Source organism: Acomys russatus, chromosome 15 (genome assembly GCF_903995435.1).
Source record: "Acomys russatus chromosome 15, mAcoRus1.1, whole genome shotgun sequence".
NCBI classification, from domain to species: Eukaryota; Metazoa; Chordata; class Mammalia; order Rodentia; family Muridae; genus Acomys; species Acomys russatus.
The window spans coordinates 36,987,510-37,014,547 of NC_067151.1; the positions used below are offsets into that span (position 1 = coordinate 36,987,510).

At 38.1% G+C, this 27,038-nt stretch overlaps 1 protein-coding gene across 25 annotated transcripts in view; it reads left to right on the forward strand.

Moving 5' to 3' along the window:
- Positions 1–27,038, forward strand: part of Mbnl1 (muscleblind like splicing regulator 1) — a 177,438-nt gene that overhangs the window by 72,059 nt on the left and 78,341 nt on the right. The window contains exon 2 of one of the 25 annotated variants that reach the window (XM_051157230.1): positions 15,497–16,047. The exons of the other annotated variants lie outside the window; for them this stretch is intronic. The gene's annotated coding sequence lies outside the window, so the exon portion shown is untranslated. The remainder of the gene's footprint in view (positions 1–15,496; positions 16,048–27,038) is intronic. 25 annotated transcript variants of the gene reach the window in all.

Genomic DNA, 27,038 nt, shown 5'->3' on the forward strand with positions numbered 1-27,038 from the left:
TAAAATTTATTTATCTTGAAAACATTCCTGAGAGGATCCTATTTAATGTGTTTAACATTGAAGAATAGGTCTTGAAACCCAGCGGTAGTTCCGTAATACCATTACCAGCATTAGTTTGGTCGTCATGTTGGAACTATGGAGATCTTATTTCCCGAAGTATGCGTTACATTCTAGAAGCATAAATAAGACTATATTAGCATAAGCAGAAAGATAAACTGTTTTATGTTTTTAAAATTACTGCAGTTTCTCTTCTACTGTCTGGTTCAATACTGCATTTGAATTAAAATAGGTCTTGATCGATGGAAAGTCATTTGCTTGTGGGCTTACAGATCTTACTCTTGGTAGTTTGAAAGATGCACTGTTTAGCAGCAGCTCTTCACCTACACTAGTTCTTCGCATTAGTTTGAGAGGTTTATACTGGGTTTAATCATTACTGCTTAGACCCATGAAAGGGAAAGCTGCAATCTCATTTCTAAGCTGTGACCAGCTATTAAGCCAACTTGGGGAATAGCAGTAAATCAATACAGACTCATGGAAAATACAGCCAGCTGTCAAATTATAATATCCTGGATTGTTAGCTTTTCATAATTACTGTGATTTTCAGTATCAGGTCAGTGCTTACAATGTCTTATACAGCCTACCCTAGTTTTTATTTTTACTAGTGAAGAGGGTAGTAACATTTTTGAAGTAACCTAGAAGAAAGATATATTCCATTGGCTAAGTGAAGTCCTTATTAAAGTAACTAACAGAAACAAATAAATTAAATAATTAAAGTGTTTAAGGAAAACCTTAAGATTGAGAATTTAGATGGTAGATCAAAGTCTAAGCTTTTTTTGGTTTGTGTTTTAAGGTTTGCTATTTGTTGCACCTAGATTATTCATGTTATATTCAAGGGTTTTGTTGAGTTTTTCCCTTTGTCACTTTCAGCCTTAAACTCCAGTGAACCACAGACTGCTGCCAGCATAATTACAAGAGGCTTAAGAAATGAGGACATGTGACATACCCACTTTACATATTAGGATAACAAGGAGTGGAGAGAGACTGGCTTAATTATGTTCTGAAATTTGTCAAGGTCACCAGGACCTCTGAAACACAGATACTTGCCAAGTCAAATAAAAAACCTGATAATACTGTCTTCATTTTATGAGACTAGCATCATCAAGGCTTACAGCTGAAAGCCACTCTTAGGTTCAGTCCAACTGAAAACTTTTTTTAATAATCTGATGCCTTATTTGTTCGTAGCATCAAAATTCATACCATGTATTGTTCTTAAATAACAAATTCCCCAAACAAATGTATGCACACATAGAGATACATATCTGTCTGTCTGTCTGTCTGTCTGTCTATCATCTACCTATCATATCTATTATTAGTCTATTTACCTATTTATCTATTTACCTGTCATATTTTCCTATCATCTATCATCTACTTATCATTTGTTATCTATCAATCTACCATCTACCTCTCATATCTATTATTAATCTATCTACCTAGTTATCTATCTTACCTATCACCTACCTATCATGCCTTCCTATCCTCTGTCTGTCTGTCTGTCTGTCAGCCTGCCTGTCTATCTGTCTATCCACCAAGAGTTTTTAATATATTATTTTTATTAGTTCTTTGAGAATGTCATACAACATATTTTGATCATATTCACCACTTATCCCTCCCCCATCTCCTCCTAGGTCTACCCCTATTTCTCATCCTGCTCCCCACCTTTCTGTCTACATTTAAAATTTTTAATAACTCACCAAGGCTAATTTGTGCTGTTCATATACTCATAGGGTGGGGCCATTTACTGATCCTCTTGGAGCTTGGTAGACTTGTCAAGGGCCACACTGTGGAAAGAACTAGTTCTCCTTCCCTCAGAAACCATCAACTGTTTACAGAATCTCAGGGATGGGAGTTCATGAGCACCCTCATTCGTGGATTATTGTTTAGCTTGATCTTGTGCGGGCAGTTACAGCTGTGATCTTGACTTCATGAGTTCAGTGGTCTTGTCATGTCCAGAAGACTGTTTTCTTCTGGTATACCAGATTGCTGACTCTTAGCATTTCGTAGTGTCACAGTATAAATGATAGCATGTTGAATTGTACATGGCCAGTAGTTTCTTAAGGAATGCCATTTTGATTTTTGTAAAACTCTTAGATCTGTGACCAACTTGAATAGCCCTCAGTATACTCTTCTTCATGAAAGCGCCACATGTGACAACCACCACATGAGACTCCTTCAGGGAGTAGGCGTTTCTTTTTTCCATATTCCTTACATATCATGTGTTATAGAGGAGGCTGAACAGTGTTGAATTTTATAGTCAATCTGCCTGTTTTTCCTCATAAGCTCTGGATTAGGAAACTTCCCTTAACAGCCCTTGTATTTGTGGTTCTTTGGATATCCTTGATAGTCACTGAATTGGGAAACATATTTTTTCCTAACCATGGCCAATAAATATAGCTGATTTTAAATGATTTTTAATTTAGCTTTTGGGAATTTCTTTTCCTGCAGTTGTGAATCTCTTCTCCAAGGAACACAGTACACTTTATGGGGGAGACTCCTTCCCTTGCATGGAGGTGTAAATCTCTGCAAAGTTGCATGTACCTCGACTGGTTCTGGTAGAGTATGGATCCTTTCTTTTCTGTGAGTGAATTTCTGGGTCCGAGCCTCCTTTTGGGTGCATGCCATTATTTAATGTTATCTTGCCCTGACTGACTGCTCATAGAGACCTGCCGTTTTGGCTGTCTCTGTACCTCATGTCTCTTCAGTGTGATAGTTTGTTCATTGCAGTGGCATGACGCAGTTATTTTGGTAAAATATCAACACCTGTTCATGAATACTTTGTTAGAAGAACTGGGGGCTTCTGAGAAGCCTTCAGCAGCTACATGTGGAAAGATGGTCACATTATCAGGGTTTACTTTCTTTTCTTCCTTGGTTGAAAATGTCGAGAATAGCATCGATCACTTTTGTTACATTACATGAAGAACATCTGGAATCCAACTATGAGAATATTACTGTTGCTCTTAATATAGAATAAACTATACTAAAAAGGGCACATGACACTTTACAAAGATTTACATAGCTATGCTACACATAAAATTCTCCACATTTTAATAATACAAAAAGCTTTTATTTTCTAAGTCTAAACATTTTACAGTTTGATTTAAAAATTTTTTTTAGAATCCAAAGATACAAGATGATTTCCGATCCTGCTAAGTGCTTCTTTGCTCCTTATTCCTAATCCATGCACAGTCCTTAAGAGAGGTGTGATAGAAGCCATGCTTTTTAAGTCATGAAGGTTTCTAGAGAGTAAAAACCTTCTAGAGAAGTGTTGTTGCCAGCAGTTCTGGCACTTAAGCATCTGATTCTGGAGACATCTACATTTATCCACTTTGAAAAAGGGTCATCAAGATGGATTAAAAATTTATCACTTGAGGCTTATTAAGGGTTAGAGTGGAATAGTTATTTATGTGGCTGGGGATGTTTCAGTCCCCAGCAGAACATTACTATATGTTGGACACTCTCTGCCTCTTGTCAAGGACCCTCACAGTTTTCATCTCCCTAAGAATAAGTCTTGCTGGTCCATGGCTGTGGATGTTCCATGCTTTCTTACTGTGTATGTTTTCAGAGAAGATAAATCTTACTGAAATCCTATGAGCTTACAGCTTTGTAGGCCATCTCCTTGCTATGTAGTAGTTGAGCACTTTTTCTTCTGAAGCTCCAAAGAGATGACTATGGACAAGGCCTTCATACTGCATCCAGTGTGGTTGTTGCTAGTTATGGAGCTCTTCTTAGTTTTTTAATCTTGAAAGTTGGAAAATAAAAGGCCCAAAAGACAGTGGTGGCACCTGCAATGCTCTTCTTCATTAGCCTATAAAGTATTTTGTATTTTAACTGCAGTTGTATGTTTTGGTCTTGCTTCCTATTTGTGATGCACACAGTAGCATATTAGATTTATCAGGAAATTCCATCAAAAATGCTTTTAAGGTCTTGAGGATTTTTTTTTTTAATTAGGACCGATCAGGTTATTCCTGAGACCCTCTTCATCTCTAGTCTACAGCCTGTTCATTCTCATTTTAGAAAAGCCAGGTAAGATGCTACAATATAGAAAGATTTTATATTATTTTTTGAGATATAATTATAGGGCTTTTCCCTTCCCTTCTCTTTTGTCTCTCCAAACCTGCCCATGTTACATGTTACAGCACCCTTCCACCCTACCCCCTGCTGCTTGAAAATTCAGGGTCTCTTTTTTAATTGCTGTCAATGTGTCTTTGTGTGTGAGCATATTCCTAAACGCATGCATATAACCTGCTCAGTCTGTATAGTGTTACTATTAAGCATATCTTTTCAGGTCTGCTGAGGACATGAGAAATAATCGAGGAGAGGATACCAATTGGTTATCTAATATTAAATGGTCAGCCCTGAAAACAATGTAGATCATTTTAAAATGAAGTGATGTTTTTATTGTGTTCTTTTACTGCATTAAATTAAGCTAAAGAATGACACAATGAAACTTTTCATTTTCCTACTATCTACCACTGTGAGGTTGGTTCTTTTTTTTTTTTTTTTTTAACTCACTCCCTGTCTGGAAAATTTTAAAAGAAAAAGGTATGCCTTATTTACCTGTGAGATTGCCTATCCAGGGGTCTACCACACAATAGGCTACAAATAGACACCACTTGACTTGTGTTGTAAGTAAGTAAAGTAAAGTAAGGCAGACTATGCAACAATATCAAAGTAAGTTAACTCTCAACCCATACCCTAACCTTCTCCAGTCCAAAGATTGACATAACTATTACATTTGAGTCACTACTGTTAGGTCATATATTTCATTAAAAATTGAAGAAATCATGTTTTGAAAGTCTATGTCAGAGTCATGAAAATAGCTGTGAATGTAAAATGCCACAAGGATTTTAGTGTAACCTATTTAAGTAAGTTGGAATAACACAATGATAGAAATGGAATAACGAAATGGTTTTTAAAAATCAGCTGTGGGCTTCTGAAGCGTACTTGCCGTATGCGAGAAATGGGAAAATGCAGGTCTACCTTCCCTTTGCTAATCACTAGTTGTTTCTCTTTAGTATTGTATTCAGTTCTATGAGAAAGATACTATTGTGTTTAGAACGTATCTAAATTACCTCATTCACTGATAATTAAAGTGTTTATTAAGAGATAGAAGAACTTTATAAAGTGAGAGGATGAGTGTATTAATAATCTGGCCTTCTTTTATGTACCCGTAAAATTTGCCTAAAGACACTTATTTATGTAATGCTCTTTTAACATGTGTAACTAATCCTTTTAAAGCAATAGTGTAAGTATATTGATATTGATAATTTGAAGTTCTTTATATATTCATTAGAGTAAATGAGTTAAAATGATATAGTGGATGGCTTTGTTCTCTGATCATTTTGGTCAGTATTTGATATGTAATTTGAAAATGTAGGACATGCAAAAATTCCCCTTTATCTGTTTTTGGGTGCAATGCCTGTTGCTGACCCAGGTCAAATAGTTCTTTCAGCTATGCATCTGTTCTCACTTTTCTAGTTAGTAACAAATCCTCTGGGTGCCCCAGAGAGAGATCACTCACTAATCACAGTTTACTAAGCACCTGCAGAGAACGCATTTTAAATGTCTTTAATAAAGTGTGTATTTACCCCACCATAGGATTCTCCTTAACATCTTAGGCGCTTTGAATGTAAATTTACTATTTGCATTGAGTCCTGTATACAACAGAGATAACACTTGCACACTGTCTTTGCTTTACTCATTACTCCACAGGCCAGTTAGTTTCAGTGTCTCCAGGATTGCATGCTGGAGATTCTGGTCTGTCTGCACATTAGGGTTGTATCATTGGCAGCTTAAAATTAGCTGCTGAACAATTATTTACACCAGGGGATTTGGCAAACAGTGTAATCCAAGGACGACTTCTTCTTCAGAGAGCCTCTTTAAAAAAAAAAAAAAAAAAAAAAAACCAACAACAACAACAACAAAAAATATTCTATGTTGAGTAGCCATATAAAGTTTTATTTTCAGATGTGTTCTTTCCATACTTTTAGACACACTTAGCAAATAATTCATTATTCCATGTGCCAGCTGAGTGAGGGCAGATTTCTTAACCTTTCTGTGATTTGGGTCCTAGTCTGTAACTTAGGAACCATAGCACTTCCCTGTAGCTGAGCACTGTCTTGGTGTACAGTGAGCATGCAGTGTCCCTACCTCCTCCCTCTCTGTACTTCCACTGATAGAGATAGACTTTTAGATTTTTCTCTTTATACAATTAGTTTCAAATACATAAAGATTTTTTTCTAGAAGACAAGTAGTTATTTCCATGTTAAACATGTGAATATTTCCCCATGGATATATGTATGTTGATTTAGGCTATCCAGGCTAGATTGTAAATAGCAAGGCCCAGCTTATAAACCAATTTTTGTAGCTTCAGAGTAGAAGTAGGAAATACAGCTCATTTTTTTTTTTTTAGATATCAATTCTCTTTCTTTATGTTATTTTTTTGAGGGGTAGCAGTGAGGAAGAAGAGGTATTTTTTTTTTTTTATTATTTCAGTTTCTGAACATAATACCAAATTAGATTAGAACATTTTAATAACATGTAGGTGTATACATGTATATATATATACATCCATATATAAATTATGCATCCATAATAAACCAGCATTTTGTAGGCATGTACCAAGTGTACAGCAGTGAGCAGTGCCTTCATGTATTTTCTTCTATCACTTTTCACATTCTCTACACTCCTCAATTATGTTAAACAATTCACAGACAACCTTGCCTTTCGTGGCCACATTTTTTACAAGTAATCTCCAACAGATAACATCTAAAAAACGTAACTCCATCAGTGTGCGTGCATGTGTGTGATTTTGACAGATCAGCATCTAACAAAATTTTTATATTCCATCTAGATATTGTATCTGGTTTTCCTCTTAAGCCCTTACTTGCTAAAGAGTTCAAGCCTCTGTTCTGGAAAATGTCTAAAATTCTGTATTCAACTAACTGTTTCTCTATAGTGTTTATATTGTCTTTACTTTCTGCACAGTAGAAATTGAAGCCAAAGTTGAGTTTACTTTTAATGCCGTTTGCTCTTGTGAGATAATCCTTCTTACAAGGTCGGGTATACTTGTGACTTCATCATAGCAAAAGATGTAAGTTCAGTAGGATGCTGAAATCTATCATTTCGTCAGGTTAGCTTATGTCAAGACTGACTTTATTTATTATTTATGTTCGTGTGTGAGGCATGTGTGGTTGGATATGTCTGGCGTGCTTGTGATGATAAGAGATCTAGCTCCTGGGACCAGCCCTCTTTCCCACTGTTCATTAGTCTAGACTCCAGCAAATGCTGGCACCAGGCTCATTGAACAAGCACCTCTACCAGCGTGGCAGTCTCAGCAGCCCTGGGGAGGTGCTTCTTCTATAGATTTTAGCATGTATCAAGTAGTGATAATATTCTCGATGTCTTCTATAGTCCAGAAATAGTTCCTTTACTTATGCTTAGGTACTATAATATAGCTGTTATAATTACTTAAGGTTAAAAGAGAAGGTAATTTCTTGGCATAAAATTTATTTTGTAATAGGAATCTAGAAATATAGAAGTGTTACATTTGAATTTTTAGTAGTTTATAGACATGTTTTATGATTTTACTCAGAAATAATAGGAAGAGCTATTTTAAATGGCCTGGTACCTATATCATATGCTTGGTCTCCTTTTCTGGACACTTATTTATTTTTAATTTTTTCCTCATGCTCCCACCCTTCCACCCTCATCCACCCCATTCCCCTCCCCTAGATCTCTGATTGGTGTGGGGGGTGGGCCCCCTCCTCCCCAACTGTCTGACCATAGCCTATCAGGTCTCATCAGGATAGGCTGCATCCCTTTCCTCTGTGTGCCTTCAAGGCTGTCTTGCCAAGGGGGCCATGATCAAATCATGGGTACTAGCGTGCATGTCAGTGGTTCAGTGGCAGTCACCCCTATTTCAAAAGAGGAGGAAATACAGAGAGCTAACTGTGGTCTCTGACAACACCAAGGATTAGCCAAATTTAACATCAAAGGACATTTATTTACGTCCTTCAAATAGTAGTTGTAATTCTGCCTGGAGGAAGTATTTTCATATGAATAGCACATAAGTTGATGACAAAGTTCACTAAGACTGTTTTAAACTGTTGAAGATGGAAGGCTAGCCCCAAGGAGACAGGGATTTCGAAAAGAGCTGGCAAAAGTAAATGTTATACAACACAGAAAATAAACCAGGGGAAGAACTGACAGAGTGCAACGTCAGGAAGAATACTTACTTCTGGAAGGAAAAGGGACTGGAGGTGGAGGGGCGTGGAGGCAGGTCAGAGAGAAGAGTATTTCAAGCAGGGATGTTTAATAATACACAGGTATGAACCCCTTGGGATCCACACTGGCGACTGGGAGTGCCAGTAGCACCAGACACAAATACAAAGTTTGTAAAAGCAGCGAATAGAGCAAGAGTGGGAAAATGTTACATTCGAGTTTAAAGAAACTTAAAATAAAAGGCTGCAGCTGGTGGTGGTCTCAGCGGAACTCGTTTGCTTACTCAGGCTGCTACCTTGGTTGTAGGGTAAGAAAGCCTTACTTGTCCTTCACAATATGCTTAGGTTCCATTTAGGTATTAAATGCAAATAGAATCCTGTTTTTGTGTGCTCTTTGAAATAACTTTTGCTTATAAAGAATATTTATGCACAACTAAAGTAGTACAGATACCCAAACATTCTAAGACTTATTTCTGTGAGCTTTTAACAAATATTAGTAGTAGTTACCTGCATACTTTATAAAAATATACTTTGGACTCTATAACTGAGAGCCGGAAAGTAAACTGTGTGCGTGTGCATTGTGGTGAATTGCTGTTAGTTTCCCCTTTGTAGTAAAAGGAGTAGGGACATTCCAGAAACCAATTTTCCTGAGTTCCTTGCATGTCAAATGTCAGTAGTAAGGTGCCTGCCTAAAAAAGCAGGCAATGATAAGAAACTGAACTGGACACAAAAATAACACACCTCAGATGGTGTGCTGGTTCTTTATTAGACTCTTGAGCCAACTATGGCCCCACTGGCTTGCATGGCATATTTCCAGTTTACAAGGACAGTGGATATTATTAGCAAGGACACCCTTCCTTATACCACCCAGTGATGTCATTCGCTGTGTTACATACTTATCAATATTTAATAGATTTGTGATTCTTACTTGTCTAGCTATTAGTAATTCTTACAAATTATGTCAAATATCTGTAATTAGATACCAGGGCACAGTCTGCTCTCTTCAGAAAACATACCTTTTTCAGATAAAAGTAAAAATGAGTGATGAATATTGAAATAGAGATAGAAAATTAACTTAATTTAGAGATATTAGATTTCTTTTTATTTTGTATAGCTACATGGACAATGTAATTCTGAATCACAGTACTCAAGGAAATACAAAACGCAGCGAGCCATTCTGCTTTGCTGGTTTTGTAACCAATTACAGTACTTTCATTGCTCGTGTGCACAAAGTTTGCTGAGGTAAATTCTAAAGTCTAACAAAATAACCAGGTAGTGCAACTGATAAGAACACACAAAAAGCTAACTCTTCCAGCCTTTTCCTTCCCCACACATATTAGAAAAGGAAATGTTTATTTTCAAGACTCTAGAAGACAACTGCTATCTCAGACACCGAAAGTTTTTCCTTTTCCTGGTGTGGACACAGTAAGTCATCCTGAGTCATTTGAGGATTTTATTTAGCCAGTTTTATTTAAAGCATAGAACTCTGAGGACAAATGACTCAGGGCTGTGTTTGTATAGTTAGACCTTTTCACTTTGAGGTCACCAGCTCCCACACAAACCACACCCTATCAAATATTGGTGAATCTCTTTTTAGCCCCACTATGGAAGTGCACTAAAACCTCTCCTGTTCTGATTTGTGTACCCTTTACTTGTGTTTATTAATACATTTGTTTTCATATGAAGTGTCATTCAAGGAATTAGGTAAAAGGAATGGGCCCAGTGATAGCTGGTAAATATAAAGAGGTATTTAGCTTACTTATCTACAAATACTGGCTTTACTGATTTTTAAAGTGAGTGAAATGTTTATATGATTAGGCCCATTATCTTAGCACCTGCAAAGCTATTTATATCTTTGTCTATATTTACATATGTTTGTATGACATCAAGAGTAGGTTCTTCCATTTATCACTCAGTAATTAATTCCAAGGTAATAAAATCATGTGTTCATGAGTGTAACTGAATGGCTTTCTATGCCTGCCCTAGCTCCAAATAATGACACAGAGGCTTATACTTAGAAAATAAAAAAGCTTTAGGCCTATTCTTCCAAACTAGCAAACACATTTATTTAAATCTCTGTTGAATCTCTATTTTTTTTTTTTTTTTTTTTTTTTACCTTTCCTCAATTTTGTAAGTCCAAATCCTTCCATGCCTCAATGGCGACTCCTGCCCTCCCACCCCCACCCCTCAACTCCTTTCTTTCCCAGGTTTCCTTTCTCCTAATCCTGCCTCAGCTTATTGGCCATCAGATTTTTCTTAAAACCAATCAGAAGGTGATGGAGAACAATGTCTATAAAACTTTGAGGCAGGAGATGCTTTATTAAAAAAAAAGGCAATACCAGAGTCCAGTCCATACTTAACTCTCTGCATACAGAAATCAGCATTTGAATACACAGTGCAGGTCACTGTCGCTCTAGCACAGGAGGATGGTTAGGAATATGAAAAGTTCAATGTCAACCAGGGCCTCATCATGGTGTCGTACAAATGATCCTATAGTCTAATTTAGGCGAAAATATCTGCAGTTACTTCATTTTCCTTACCGAAAGATGTCATCGTTAGTGTTCCAAGTAGAGGCTGAGATAGATGTAAGTCTGTTATTAACTGGTGAGGAAATGGAGCTCAGTGTATGTGATGTGTAACATCACTACCCAGGACTGCTTCAGACAAAGCAGTTGACTAGAAACCACCAGATAGAACTGTACACTTCTTATAGACACTTTTGATTAGAAATAATTGAGAATAAATAAACTCTTACGTCATATGTCCCCTGAAGTGAGCCTGCATAGGCACCTAAGAGAGAGTTGTTGGTAAATGCTGCCCATCGCTGAATTTCTTAAAGCTTATGGCCAAATCATAACCAAGACAAAGTGCTTTCATTAAAAAAAAAGTACTCCTGAAGTTTTCATAGATTCTTTTAATGTTTTAGTTTTACTCAGCTGTACCTTAACAAGCAGAAGCCAGCCCAAAATAGCACAAGTTAGGCTCACAGCCAGGGAGAGAAATGGGTTGGCTTCTGTGTTATTTTTGCCTTAACATTAGGGCCCTGGCCGTGTGATTTGTACAGTCTGGTCTGATAGACTTGTGTCCTCGGCAGCTCATTCAAGGGAGTTCATTTCTGCTGCTGACTTTTCAGGGAAGCCCTTCGTCAAAGCTGGTTTCAGCCCGTATCTCGTGCGATGCCTGCCCTTGAATTTCTTAAGCTCTGTCTGAAATCATAATTATTGTCTCAGTCTTGTTCCATAATTAAATCCATGGGCCAAGATGAGAGTGAATATAAGTGTGACTGAAGCATTGGTGATTCCCCAGCAGAACAGGCACTGCCAGTAGCAATGCTAGGGCCTCTTGGGGCCTCCAAATATTTGATCTATTTAGAGAAAACGGGGCAACTGGATTAGTTCTTGACATTCTCACATCTGGAAATCATAAACCATGTCAGAGAAATGTGCTCACCTGTGTAGACTTATAGTCATATTTGCATGTTTCTGAAAGGGGGTGGACCTTGGCAGATCGTCTCCCACTTCTGTTCCGGCCAGACATGCCATTACTTACTTCCACTCTGAAGAACTCAGCTTGCAAGCGGCTGCAGGGACAGGTAGAAGGCTAAAGTGCTGAAGGTGCATTCCCAAGTCTACATTTTTCCTGCTTAGTCAGGTGACCTTAGGTGACACTTCTCATTCCTAGCATTTACCTCTGTGTTGATATAAATACAGGAGAGAAATACACTGAGTGTCTTGGTGGACAGGCTTGAAATTTCACCAATAAGGATAATTTTTTACTATGAAGAGAATACATGCTTTCATGTTCATAATTCTGCGCTGGGAATATATTCTTTTTTCACTGCATGGTGGCTTTCTTTCAGTGACAGGTTTTAGGGCAGTTAGTTTGCTTAGTAGGAATGAGGAGGAAATAAAAGAAATATGAAAGCGCGAGTGCGGTTGCCATAAGATAAACTCCTAAGAGCACCTTTCTGTAGAATTCAGTATCTCATAGACCCTGAGGATCTGAGTACTTCATAGTAACAGTATTTGTATCACTTGTTTCGAGAGCAGATTCAAGTATGATCACAGGAAAACACCTGTTTTGACACTTTGTATGGGATAAGTGCAAACACATGGGGAGCCTGTGTGGGTGTGGAATACACAAGAGTGTTTTGCTAGCATCCTACAGGGTGTGGAACTCCAGCTACTGCTGCCACCCGCTGATGTTCACCCTGTGGCATAGAAGTACAGCTGACCTGCAAACCCCTAACTCTTAGTACTGTAGCAGTTACACAGGAAGTGTTGTTTCAGGGAGCCATCTTGGATCCTTTTCATGGCACTCTGGCAAGCAGAAACTGTGTATTATCCATTGAAGATGAGGCAGGGAACTGGCTAATGGATGCTGGTGAGCAAAGGAGGCAAACTGGAAGCCAGTTAGCTAAGATGTTGTAAGAGGTAGGCTAGCTTTGCAGGACAGCCTGGAAGAGAGGGTCTGAGGCTGTGTATGTTGGGAGTTTTTAAGGAGCCATGCTCCGCACTTTAGGGCCCTGACATGTACTCACAGATAAGGCTAATTCTCAAACTGAATTCACAGCTTAGCAAATGGCATATCTTTTTTTTTTTTCTGTCTCTACTTCCTCTCATATATATTCTTGTTCTTTACCTGAGTCACAGTTACAGTGTTTTTAGTTGAAAGTCATTATTTTTCTTTTATTTCTAGTATACTCTTGCATTATTCATATTAGTAGATTATAGATTCTAAATGACATTGTTTGATGTGCATGGTTCTTGCTAAGAATGTTGTTTTCAAATAAGATAATTATGCAAGCAAATTAGTTTAATATATGCTTATATAAATCAGATAGTTGTAAAAGCTGTGTCTTACTGTTGTATTTGCCCATTAATACTCTGAATGAGCTAGTATTTTCTGTCTTCAAAATAGAGCTCATTTTTGGTATAAAGGTCTATTTACCATAACTCATCTCAGATACTAATAGTTCACAGTAACAGTTTACCTGTGTATTGTATTGACTGGAAGAAATACTAATTTAAAATTTTTCATAAGTCTACACTACAAATTTCCTAGAATAGTTATCCTATGTTGATATATATTTAAGATATAGTGTCCAAAATCTATAACAATTGAATTTGAGAACTTAAAGTAAATGGTAAAGGGTCTGGCAAGTGATATAGAAAGAATGATATTTAAGATTCTTTTCATTTTAAGCAAAAGTTGGCATCCCACTGCATCATTAGCATTTTCTCCTTCCTTATGGTATTATGTACATGCTGGGTATAGGTTTTAGTATATTTGTTAGGAGTATTTAATGCTTAACATTTAATCAAACATCTCACATTTGAATTTATTGCTAGCCTATTTTATTTATACGAAGCAATTACTTTTTTGTTTCTACTGAATGACATACAGTAGTCTAAAAATGTTTACAAATAAATACATTAATTTTACCATTTTAGCTCACCATTTATCTCAACATGGTTTTGTTATTGCTTTATTTAGAAGCGATTGAAGTATGTAAGTGCAATAATGCAAAGTAAAATTGATTTGTTAAATTTAAAGTCAGATGATCTCATTATGTAAGAAGCCTTCTTCCTTCTTCCTGATGTCAGGGTTCGTCCACTGTATCTTATACCTGGCACAGTGATACAGTGTTTTGAAATGTTAAGACTACATTCAAGTCAGAATGTAGACTTACTGAAGTAGGGTTGTTAAAGAAAAATAGAGGGCTGGCACAACATCTGTGTACAGACGCTATTTGCTGTGCAGGCTTGGAGACCTAAACTAACCCCCAGAACTTACAAACAGGTGAAAGGACAGACTTCACAGCAATGTCCTCTGCCCTCCTTGTATGTGCCATGGTACGTGTGCTTCCACATCTCTCTCTCTCTCTCTCTCTCTCTCTCTCTCTCTCTCTCTCTCTCTCTCTCTCTCTCTCTCTCTCTCACACACACACACACACACACACACACACACACACACACACACACATCTCTAAAAGTGGAAATTGAGATTCTTTATCCTTTCCCTTTATCAAAATCCCAATTTCTTCTAAATTAAAATACTAATTGCTTAGTGATAGTTGACTATATTGTAATATTGGTTTTATCTTATTTTATGACAATATCTCATCCTTGTTGACTTATCAGACATAGTTAAACGTACCCTCCCTCAAATAAACAGCTTCATTTCATGTATTGTTAAATGTATATATTGGAAATGAGGAAAGGGATTAACTTTGATTTAAAAAGATTATTTTAAATACTCACTAAATTACTTGAGTTTTGGTATACCAACTAAATGGAATAGTATTAGATTTCAGTTGTTCTGAATTAGAAGTTGATACCCAAAGTGAAGACTCACTCACATACACCTGCTGTTATGTGATAGAATCTTTTTACATCTGCATCCAAATGTTCAAAACAAGTCTAAAGTACAGTGTATAGTCAACTTGCTCCTAATTTTAAAAAGTGAGATTGCCTTTTATCCCAGTCATTTTTATTTGAGATATATTAGATATTATTAGCATCTTTTCAATGTTTATACTCAGTTTCTGAGTTTCATCCAGCTTACGAAAAGCAGAGTCACCTAAGATCTGTCTCCTACGGGACCTAGAGATTCATAGTAAGCAGCTCAGTGTCAGCTCCTCCAGGCTTGTGGGACTTGAAGAGCTGTAGGTCCAGGGTACCATGCTCTCTGCACCTCCATGGAAAGTGCAGTGTCCCAGGGGCACAGGTAGTCAGCAGGGTCTTGGACATCCCCCAGTGAACTGACACTTGCCTTACCCCTCTGGTTTTCTTAGTTCTGTCTCTTGCTCATCTCAAGCTTGTACATTCCTGGAATACCTTGCCTCTTTCCTATCAAATTCTTTTCTTGATCAGATTCCTCACTCTCCCTAATTTGGTTCTGATTGAAAGTGATGTATTTGATGAAATATGTGTCACGCAATTAGAAAATAATTTTTTCTCAAATAGTTTTTTCAAAAAAAAAACTAATTGAGTTTAATCTCTGTGTCTTCCTATTTTCTCTTCCAATTCCAGACAGCTTTGCCTTTCTACCTCTTGCCTGTGGACCAGCTTCCTGGGATTTTTTTTCCACATTTATAAATTCATTTGACATGAAGGTTGCAATGACAGGGTATAGTAACTTTATTCCACTTTTGGAATTTTAATGTTAGTTACAGCAGGCATGCTATAACATGTGTTCCTCACTTTTCTTTCTAGAACTAGATCTCCATCCCCTGTCATCATGTTTTGGCTTTCTGTGGGATGCGTGAATGGCTGCCCCCATGCGTTTTGTTGCACTTCTCCATTGCTTCTTGTGTTCTGGTGGGAACCTTGGTGATCCTTCTCAATCGCTACCTGAGCTCTGTGCTGGTTGCTGCTCTTCTCCCGGGGCCTTGTGCTGGCTGGTCATGTCTCTACCTCCTTGGCACTGCCCCTTGGCAGAACCATGGGTCCCTGGATGGCTGCCTCTAAACCTTTGTGAGGGTGGGGAATATTCCTCCCCCTGCTGCTACAATTGAGCTCTGTGCTGGGTACCACAGAGCCCTCTACACTTGCTTTCAGTTGCTAAGGCATCCCGAGCTTTGGCTGTGGCTCAGTGGTCCTGCTGTCCGAACCCCGAAACTTTCCTAGCCTCCACACTCAGTGGTAGCAGCAGGTGTTGGGATTTCTCCAACTCCTAAGGCCTTGGGAGGAAGAGAGTGGCTGTTGACATAGACCTCAAGAATTTTCAGAGTGCGCCAGGAAACTTCTCCAGAAGATATGTAAAGGTAAGATTCCAATTTATCTAGGAAGCAATTTCAGAAGCATAGAAAACGAAACCTCTCGTTTCGGGTTAATGTAAATGGATTTTAGTAGCAAAAATTTAGAGAACTATGAAAACACAGATAAAACTTGGCCTGCACAGGGACACACTACTTACTGCAGACTCTTCTTGGGGGTGGCTGGTTCTATGTGAGCTTTTACATTTCTATTCTATTTTACACTTACATTAAATTTGGTATTAGACAGACTTTAAAGTATTTTACTCCGTGATTTGAATTTTGTTTTTCCATCTTACAATCTTCATTGTTTATTTAGCAAGATTTTTTTTTGTGATTTAAAATAGTCAAAAATAAAATAACAATTTTTTTTTTTATTTTGCGGAAATGCCTACATTTTAGTTATCTCTCCGTGAATATTTAAAACCAGAAAAAAAATACTAAACTAGTGTGTTTTTCCCTTCCTCTAACTGGGAACCAGAGGTGCGCCTCGATGTGGTGGGGCTAGGGCACATGCTTGTCCTGCATTGAGTTGCTGCCACTCATCCAAGAACTCTCAGAGTAGCTGCCTCTTCCCTCTCCTTCTTTGCTCCTCTCCCCCTTCTCTTCCCCCATCCCTTGTACTTTTTAGAAGATGGTCCTGCACTACAACACAGGTGGCTCTGACACTGACTATTACAATGCAGCAAGTCCCTTAGTGACTTGCTGTCTCTCAGTCTCTAGTCCTGGAATTACAAGTGGGAGCCACAACACAGGCCTATTTGCAGTTTATTTTTTTCTTTAATGGAACCATGTCCCTGTGACTGCGTGAAGAGTCTGTGTTGCAGGCTTGTGTTCTGTTTCTGAGTTGTGGGAAGGAGGCAGTGCAAACCGTGTGTGTAGAAGCACAGCACCATGCCAGTTTTAAACACATTTCCCAATTATTCTTTATCCTACTCATCACAGGATGAGTGAACCTGTGAACCACCTTCCTGATTTCAGCCTTACTCTCAGTTGATAACGCTTTTTACCCTCTTTGATTTTTAAGTATAAATTTAATATTTTAATCAATATTCTATAGTTGAAATGAAGGCTCCTATTTCCAAAACCAAATCCAAACCAACCTAAACTTTGTACTAAGATTAAAATATATGCTTACCAGTAACTTTAGAAACTGAAAATATATTGGATAGTATATATTTCTATTCTCTTCTATGCTGTATTCACTGTAGAACATGAAGAATAACTAAACAGGATGTTTTGAAGTCTTCATAGTGAATTAAAATGCATTTTGGCTTCTTATGCAAAAACACAAAAGTAGCATTTTATTGTTCTTATTTTAATGGCTATAATGAGCTTGCAGTTTAAAAAAATTGCAACTCATATACTCATTTAAAAAAATAACTTGATGTGGAATCCAAGGCTTGGAGTTTGCATTATGGTTAAGTGTGCCTTGAGTGTGTATTTTTCCAGAATCTTATTTTCTCTTGGGATGAGGAATGAAATGAATATAAAAATTGCGAATGCCTACAAATAATGAAAATAGTTATAAATTAATTACAAATCATAATTATTTCAAAAGGAATATGAATTCCTTGTTCATAGTAAGTCTTGGGTGCATGTGCTTATTTTCAAAATAAGGCCCAGACCCCACTTAGAGCGCCTCTGCCTCACTCAGCTCAGCTTGACGCTTATGGCTGTTCATCTCCTGTTTCCTCTCCTCTGGAGCAGAGACCTCCACACAGAGGAGGAGCATGGGCAGAATATTTAAAGTAGGTATTGAATTAAGCAAATACAAAGTTCTTATTTTTCTTTACTTAATAAAGAAGTCAAAATCTATAAGCTTTGTTAGACAAGCCCATGTAGAAAAGAAATAAAAGAACAGACCTGTGCTTCGTCAGAGCAACTGAGATCCAACGTAAGGAAGGGAAGTGACCAGGTGCTGACATTTTTGATACTTTAGAGTCCTGCTGCTCAAAATTAAACTGTTCCTATTTATTATTCAGTTTTATGTGAAACATAAAGCCTGTTGGTTAGACTTACAGAATTAAAATATTTTAGTTAATTTTCATATATTATTAATTGTCTACCTTAGAATCACATCTTATTTTTTTTTCTAGGAAATTTAAGATAGGGATGAGAGGGAAACAATAGATGAGTAGGGAAGAGGGTAATGAGAGTACAGTTTCTACCTGTGTGACAGTGTCAAATAAAATTAATCATTAAACAGGAGACACGTAAGAAACTGTCATTCCTGCATCATGAGGATGAGGAAAGAGGCTTTGTGAAGTTGAGTAGCCCACCATGGTCTTCACTCCAGGCCTCACTGGCACCAGAAAGTGTATCTACGGAAGCTGTCTCCGGATCCCTGCTCTTTAAACATCCTGGGCATCTAGTGCTGGCCTCTGTCCTCATCCTTGGGATAGCTCAGTGCCATCAAGGGAAATCAACACGGTCCCCATCCAGCTCACTCTAGGCTGTTATTCGATACCTGGTTTTGTGACCTTGGGGTGTTTACTTACAGTCTTCTGTCAGCTGTAGTCTCATCCTCTCTAAAGTATGAATAATATTATCTCCTTGTCAGAGTTTTTATGAAGATTTAATTTAATGAGACAGTTTGTGCCAGCACTTAGCACAACAGCTAGCATACAGAAAATGGTGAAAGTGTAGATTTTACTATGTAATTTTCCCAAGGTCACACAGCTAGAAAATGGTTGAGTCACAACTCAAACATAAGTCTCTCAGAATAAAAAAAGTAAGTAAAACTAGAAAAGATGCATACATTCACATGTACACAGAGCATGCTGCAGAAACTACGAAAAAAAAAAAAAAAAAAAAAAGGTCATACTCCTCTGGACTCTAGTCTTCCCTCTCACCTAACCATATAAATATATACATGTGTGTATATATGTACATAAATATGTATGTATACGTGTTGTTCCAAACACTGGAGTGGCCCAGGTAGTGAGAGGAGTGCTGGCTATACAGGTGGTGGAATATCCTCTCAGTCTTTATTCTGAAGCAGAACCCAAACTAGCACTGAGGACTCATCCTGAAGAGAGGAATCAGAGTTAAAATGTCAGGGCTTTGCTTTGAAAGCTGGGTAGCCATGGATTCAAGGTACTGGGTTGGTTTAGTTTGGTTTGGTTTTCGGTGAGGTCCTTCCGCTCCTTGAGGCCCCTTACTGTGAAAAGTTTGAGGATAGGGATGTTTATGTATTGACTTAGAATCTCAGCACGATGTCTAGGAAAAATGATCATTCAACATATGTTTAATGAAATTAAAAGAAATATATTGCAGAACTGGGTAAGAAGATGCACTTCAGGGTCTAATGGTACCAAAGTGATTAGAAAACAAGGCTCTGGTGTCGGAGATGTGGGGACCCAAGACTCAGTCGAAATGAAGGGGCAAATTATGGCAGGAGCTGCAGGTTGGGGAACTGTGTGTTTGTATTTTCTAATGTGGAAGACCTGAAATGTGCAGTGCAGCTGTTAGCACAGGAGTAAAGTGTTCCTAACCGCACATGACACACAACATGCCGAAAGACTGGAGAGGTAAAGGGATCCATCTACATTTCATTTTGTTTTGTTTTATACTGAAAAGTATTTCTGGCATTAGAAGCACAACTTGATGCCAGAGTATCGGGGGCAAAACTATTAGGAATATATCATCAGTGGTTGTCTTTAGGAAGATATTCTCAAAAATACGTGTGTTTTCACGCACAATACCATGCTAATATAACGCTAAAGGCTGAGATACTTGCAAGGGATTAGTGCAATGCTTTGATGTTTGTTCCGTATTAAAACCCTAACTGCTCTTTTGATGTTTAGTCACACATACAGTAAGGTAAATGCATCTCTCATCCTTTATTAACACCAGAACACTTAAAAGAACAAAGGAACATGAAACATGTTAAAGCAGACACTGGGCGTTGATACTTCTAAAACCACAAGGCAAATAGCGATGCTCCTTTGGGCCGCTTACCTTCCCACTCGGCTCTAATCACATACTTTATGATTAGCAGCTGTGGCCAGATACAAAGGGGTAAGGAGTAGCACTGTATACCAGCTGCTTCGGGAGTGATTTCAGTTCCATGTAGGAGGCATTTTAGTGTCTAAGCTACATGCATTCGTTCCTTGTATCTAAACCCTAGGAAGTGTATGCTGTCACCCAAAAAGAGCGTGTTTAGAAAATATCAGATGAAAGTCAAAATCAAACCACATGAGCAAATGTTCCCTGAACACTTGTATCTTAATTTGAAAAAGAACCATATGTTGCAGCAGTACTTTAGTAAGATTTAGATAGTGCTGAACTTTCCAGCATATCATCAGAGCAAACTTAAATTCAGTGCACATTTCAAAATATTTTGCCGTGAAAACATACATGGACGTGAAGGTAAACAAAGGATTGAGTGTGAATGGGGCAAAACTAGAACCAACACATGCGCCTCCCTGGGGCCATTAGTGTTTTCACATGTGACTGTGTACCGGCCCCTCTGTTTTTCTTTCTGGCTCTGATGTTTGAATTACGTAGTTTTGCCATAGTGGAAAGGTTGTTTTACTTCCCTTATCCCTGGTGTGTTTTCTTTTTCGCTTTGTTCCTTACTGTCTAGTTCCTGCTTTTAGCTTTTGTTGGCAGCTTGCTGTTGGTGTTTTAATTAGGTGGTAATTTGGGGGATGTTATTGAAGTGGTTAACGAATAAAAATGAAACCTATCATAAAATTTTGCGCATGAAAAACTCTAAGATATATAAGGTGCAAGCTTCCCCCTCTAAATTTTTTGTCACTGAATGCGTTCATGGCACTTCAATTTGCTTTATGTCAATGTTTTATAAATAAGATAACATGGTATTAATGAAATCAGTGAGATGTCTCCCTAAGGAGAGTTTTGTCATGAGAAGAATAAGTTTGGGTGCTAAGGATGAAAGTATTATAAAGGGAATATAAACATGTAGAGTGTATGAGATAAATTATGGACACTTTATGCCATTTCTAATAGAAGGAGAAATGTTCTATCTTAGCCTTATGGTTAAGACTATCAGTTCTAGCCGGGCATGGTGGCACACGCCTTTAATCCCAACACTCAGAAGCAGAGGCAGGTGGATCTCTGTGAGTTCGAGGTCAGCCTGGTCTACAAAGATAGTTCCAGGACAACCCGGGGTACACAGAGAAACCCTTTCTCGAAAAACCAAAAAAAATAAAAAAAGAATAGTATCAGTTGCAGAGCCAGAGCAGCCTGGAAAGCCTAGGTTTACCATGTGACGCTTGTGCTGCTTTGGGAAGTTTCCTGACTGTGGCACATTGGGAAACACCAGAGTTTTAGAGTTTCAGCCTCTGTAGTGGGTGCAATAATAGATGATAGCGTTCTCTGAGGATCAAACAGAAATTTGAATCACATCAAGTCATGCCTGGACCACACCAAATACCGAAAAAGTAATTGTTCTGTTTTAGCTCCTTTTTTAATGACAGAGAACTGAGTCCGAAATGAAAAGCAGAACATAATAAGAACCCAGTCAGTCTAGACATCAACAGGGTCAGATCCGTGTAGTACCATGAGCTCACAATCATGGGGTGGGGGAGGTGGGGGGGGGGGCGGTTAGTGAGGGAAGAGAGCTAAGCCAGAGACAAAAATCACACCAAGTCCTTGGCCACGGTTGTTGTTTATATAGTGTGCCTGTGGAAAATGTTACCATCCCCCCACCGAGCCTACTCAAGGTCAGTCCTGCATGCTTACATCATATGCTTGGGCTTTGTACTATGGTTACCTTCTTATAGCCCTAAATATTCAGGTATTTCACATATCACAAGCCAGGTGCACTAATTTTGGAACATTGCTTACTTCTTTTCTCCTTATTATCCTATTTTTCCTGTGAAGCTCTCTTTTTACAGTGACTGTCGCACTAACCACATGTACAGTGATACCAACATTTTTCATGGAGTAACTCGAGTGTTGGTTTCTTATTAGATCTCCTGATAGCTATTTTCGGCTTAGGAAAACATGGCTCTGCAGTTGTATTTTGACATTTGCCTAGGCTATTTGAAGCCAACGTTACCATCTACTTGAGAAAGTGTAGGTAGGCCAGAAAGGAGGTCAGAGAATCTCCACTGAAAACCCTGACATAGCGAGAGCTTCCCAGACTGTGGTGTTTTTTGTGCCTGCAGCAGGAAGCCCTCCTGCCTACCTGGTGCACTGGTTGTGGTGAATGGCCGTCCAGACTTTACAGAGGCTTTTGTTTGATCTGTCTAACCATTTTATTTTGCATTTTCAAAGTCTGATAGTGAAAGGTTGAGCTTGTTTCTCTCTCATATGTAAGTGTAACTTTGTAATTATCCTAACATGTTTGCAAACATTTCACAAACTCAAATAACAAAAACCAATATTAACTTTAATCATATGCTGATAAGATTGCATTATTGGAAACAGATCCTTTTAAAGGGGCAGCTCAGCCCAGAGGTAGTTGATTTAGAACAATTCTCAAACAAAGATTATTTTTAAAATATTTTTATTGAGGTCAAAGTAATACTTTAAAAAAATCACCAACAAAATTTTGAAGCTGGACTTAGTGGCACAGGCCTGTAATACCAACTATACATAGGAGACTGAAGCAGGATAGGAAATTTAAAGCCTGTTAGGACTATAGAGTAGATTCACCAATCTGATCAGCTTAGCCAGAAGTCTTGTCTCAAAATTAAAAAGGAAATAATAGTTTAAGTGTTGAGGTTAGACTGTGGTATAGCAATTGCCTAGTATACAAAAGACCTAGAGCCCCCTACACACATAACCCCAAAAGAGCCAAGCCGAAAGAAACTGATAACCAGAGACCTGATTATTTTAAAACTAATACTATCTTAGTAAAAATAATATTTTTGTAAGTCTTCAAATAGGATTGAAATTATCCTTTTAATAATATATAAATTATAAATTTTCTGCTTTAAAATTACATTGCATTTAGGTTTTCAAAAGGTATTTTCTGCTAGGACTTCATATATGCTGATTCATTTGGAGACAGGTTAGTTTCTACTGAAGGTTTTTAATATACTTGGAGTTTTCAAAGAAATTCAAGATCCTTACACTGAAGGAGACGTCAAATCAAGTAAGGAGAAGGCAAGCAAAGCCTGGATGTTGAGTGAATTACCAGCTTTCTAAGGCAACTTGGAACTCCCCCATCTTGCTTCCTCAAGCTGCATGGAATTAATGAAGGAGCTGCCCTGGGCAGCTTATGAGCTCCTCATCTTCTGGAAAGCAGTGCACAGTAAACAGAGGCTTACAAGAGGGTCTCAGCCAGTCTTCTCCCTCAGTCTTACTATTTCTTATGAACATTAAAGTGGAAATATAATTATTTTTTAGAATTGTTAATTTAAATTTTCAACCCGTCTAGAGTAAGGGAAAAGAGTTCAAACTCTTGTTTTCCATTTAGCTCAAGTTATATATGTTAAAAACAGCAGGTGATAGTTAAAATTTGGTCCTAAAGAATTTCACATGGATTTCCCAAGTGAGAAAGTAATGTAATGGGAGGAAGGTAGGGTGCAGAAGACGGAACCATCTGCTCCTTAGGGAGAAAATGTATTTTTAGCCAACAGCAGAGAATGTCGAATGTACCAGATCGACAAAGAGCTTCCTGGAGTGGCCAGGTATGCCAAGTATGTGCTAATGAGTGAATAAGTATATGAGTAAAAATTTACCTGGGCGAACAAATACATGACTAAATTTAGTAAGTTGTGTGTTCTTAAGCTTCTTTATTATTTTCAGGAGAAGTACTCAGCTTCAAGTGCTGCAGAATTTACTGAAAGATGTTAAGTGGGTTTCCTTGTTTCTGTATGGCTGTTTTAGTTCCTGCCGTAGGGCCAGAGTTGTTCAGTTGATGTTGCTTCTTTAGGTTGGGTTATCCTACAGCTGGGGTTTTAGAATAGGACAAGGGAACACAGAGCCTATGGCAGTCAGTTCAAGTGATCACATCCCAAGAAACAAGCTAACAACAAGTAGAAGTGTATTAAGGATATTGCAGTGGTTTACAAGAAACAGAGTGTTTTACCTGTTTCATTTGGTTTTCATGGTAATCGTTAGTAAAGAAATAACAAGAGCAGTATTTTTTTAAATATATTTTATTAATTTATTCATATTACATCTCAATGATTATCCCATCCCTTGTATCCTCCCATTCCTCCCTCCCTCCCATTTTCCCCTTACTCCCCTCCCCTATGGCTGTGACTGAGGGGGACCTCCTCCCCCTGTATATGAAGAGCAGTATTTTTCAAAATACAGGTTGAGATCCCTGCATTACTGTTAAGAGAGTAGCACTAGATGAACACCCTGGGACACTGTAGAACAGAAAAGAGTGGCTGCAGGGTGACACGGAGGTTGACTGTTGAGGAGAAAGGAAGCGGTTCTGCTGAGTGTGTCCTCGGAGCAGGACATAGGGATGGCTGTGCTGAGTGGAGTATGTAGCTAAGGAGCTCTGGGGACACTTGAAACACCTAGAAAACATTCCTTCACTGCTTCCTATGCGGTTATTTTCCGCTATTGTCTTTGTTTAGTTTCGTATAGAGTTAGGTTTTATCCAGTATAAATTACCTGTACTGTCTTGATTCGTAACTGAATAAAATATTGGAAAGGAATGCAGACATCACTGTTATTAACTAGAGTGAGTGAAAATTTATTTCTGATTACTCTAAATTAGATGCTTAATGTCAAATTTCATTTAAAAAGGAAGAAAGGTTCTTTGGACTTTTACACGGCAGCTTATCAAAAACCCAGGTTTTGTTTTCGTCTGTGCTGTACTATAGGAAGCACTTAGCAAGTACTTTGTTCTCCCTAGGAGGAGAAAGGCTGGCTGTCGTTGCTGACCTGTCCTAATAACAGGAAGCTATTTGGTTCCTCTGTTTCATAGTCATCCATCTTAAACTATAAAGTCACGTGCAGTTCACCTGCGTGTATGTCAGGAAAGCAGTCAGTGCTATAAAAATAGCAGCACTTATAAAGTAGGTGCAGTGAATGTTTTGTATTGTGCTATTGTTGCTTCCTTTTCAATATAGTGATAAGAAAAAGTATCAGGTAATAATCCCAAGGAGTAGAATGTTGATAATTTGCCCTGGAGCATTGTTTTTTTCCTAGAATAAGAAACATTCATGAAAAAAAATTCAGAATTTAATATGTGACTCCTGTATATATAACATTTTCCTTTCTCCTTCCTTCAATTTTTCTCATGCTTTTCATATTCCTCAAATTCATGTGACGTTTTATTCTTTAATTATACTTTGTGTGTATCTGTGTGTGTGTGTGTGTGTGTGTGTGTGTGTGTGTGTGTGTGAGAGAGAGAGAGAGAGAGAGAGAGAGAGAGAGAGAGAGAGAGAGAGAGAGAAGTTTATGACTAAACTTAAAGTTGCTCATATACACTTAGGGGTGACCTCCTCTTAGGTCCTCATCCCTGGAGAAGACCGAGTCTCACCTCTACGGAAGCTTAATCCCCTGTAGATCTTCTAGGATTGGAGCCTTATGAGATTTGCCCATTCGCATTGCCATGTGAACCTGGTGGTCTCGTTTCTCAGATACTGTTTAGGAAGGGAAGTGAGTCTCAGCTGGAGAAGCAGCACTGAGGAGGAAGCTGTTGAAGAATAATGGGAGCACTGGTTTCCCCCCACTGAGTGACGTCACAGGCGTCAGTGGACAGCCAATACATGAAAACTCTCCAGCTAGAAAAAGTGGGTGAAGGTGGGGTCAGACCAGAATTGAGTCATGGAATTTGAAGTTGGAAGATAAACCAGACACTGACTCAGGGAGCATGAGGGCAACTCTGGGGAGTTGCTTTTCTTACGTTTTCAATTCAAAACCTTCAGGGTCCTTGTAGTTGTCTGGGTGATCCAGTGCCTCTGTCCAAGCTCCTTTAATGGATTGCTTTGAAACCTTTTAACCTCTTTGCTTGCCTGAACTGTCCATATGTGTACAGGCTCTCCATTCATGAGTTCTAATGGATTTCGGAAACTCTTGAAGCTATCAGGAGATGAGCCTTGCAGGCCTTTCCCACAGCCACAATGCAAGGCTTGGAGGCTGCTTACTTAAGTGAACCTCAGTAGCAGTTTCCAAAAACAAATCCTTCATTTCTAATGAATAAGGCAGATTATTATATCAGATGGTTTTTTTTTTTTTTGATCTTGATAAGAACATTACAGTATAAGAAAACAGCACAGAGCCCAGAAGCAGATAGAACAAAGGCACATAATTAATTGTAGAAAGTGGAGGGAAAAAAAAACACTTGTCTAAAACAGAAAGTAGGTAAGACCAAAATTTGCAAAGCAGATAGTTGTTGAATGCGATTTCTAGCAGCCAGAAAAACAAAACAAAACAAACCATAAGTGAATTGTCATTGTCTTTGGGCTGCACTCAGGTAAGCAGGGACCTTTGCTAGAATAGTTGAATATATGTGTTAAGCTACCTTGTGGCAAAAAGTTGAAAGCTGAAGGTTAGGTCTGCCTTAATGATTGTTATTTTTTTCTATGAATTAAAAACTTGTTGATGTCGCATTACAGTGTAGTTTCACACTTGAGCTTTATTTCTTAAATCTTAACAACTCTGTTAGTGTTTATTTTATATTTAAATTACAGTGACATTTATAATTGTGCTCCTGTGTAGAAACATGTATGGGAGGAGACTAGTGCAGTTGGCTGAAAGGCATACTGCAGGTATTTAAGCCAGGCTGTGTTTTCACACAAGTTACTACAAGTGACAGCTGTACCACCTGTAATTCAGGGCTGCATACAATGCCTTCCCAGAAATGAAATTTGAGAAGCGTATAGGTGGCACGCATGCAAAGCATCTACACTCTCGCCCATATGGCAAAGCCTCCTTATAGATTATTGTTATATTTTTGGATTATATTTCGAACGTCAGAAGTTTATTCTTGAAACCCTCTAGCCTCACTCTGAGCTTTTGCTTCATTTCTACTGGTAGATTTTGGTTTTTTTTTTTTTTTTTTTTTGGGAAAAAATGTTTCTAGACATACATTGTCTACTATTTTCATTTTTTTC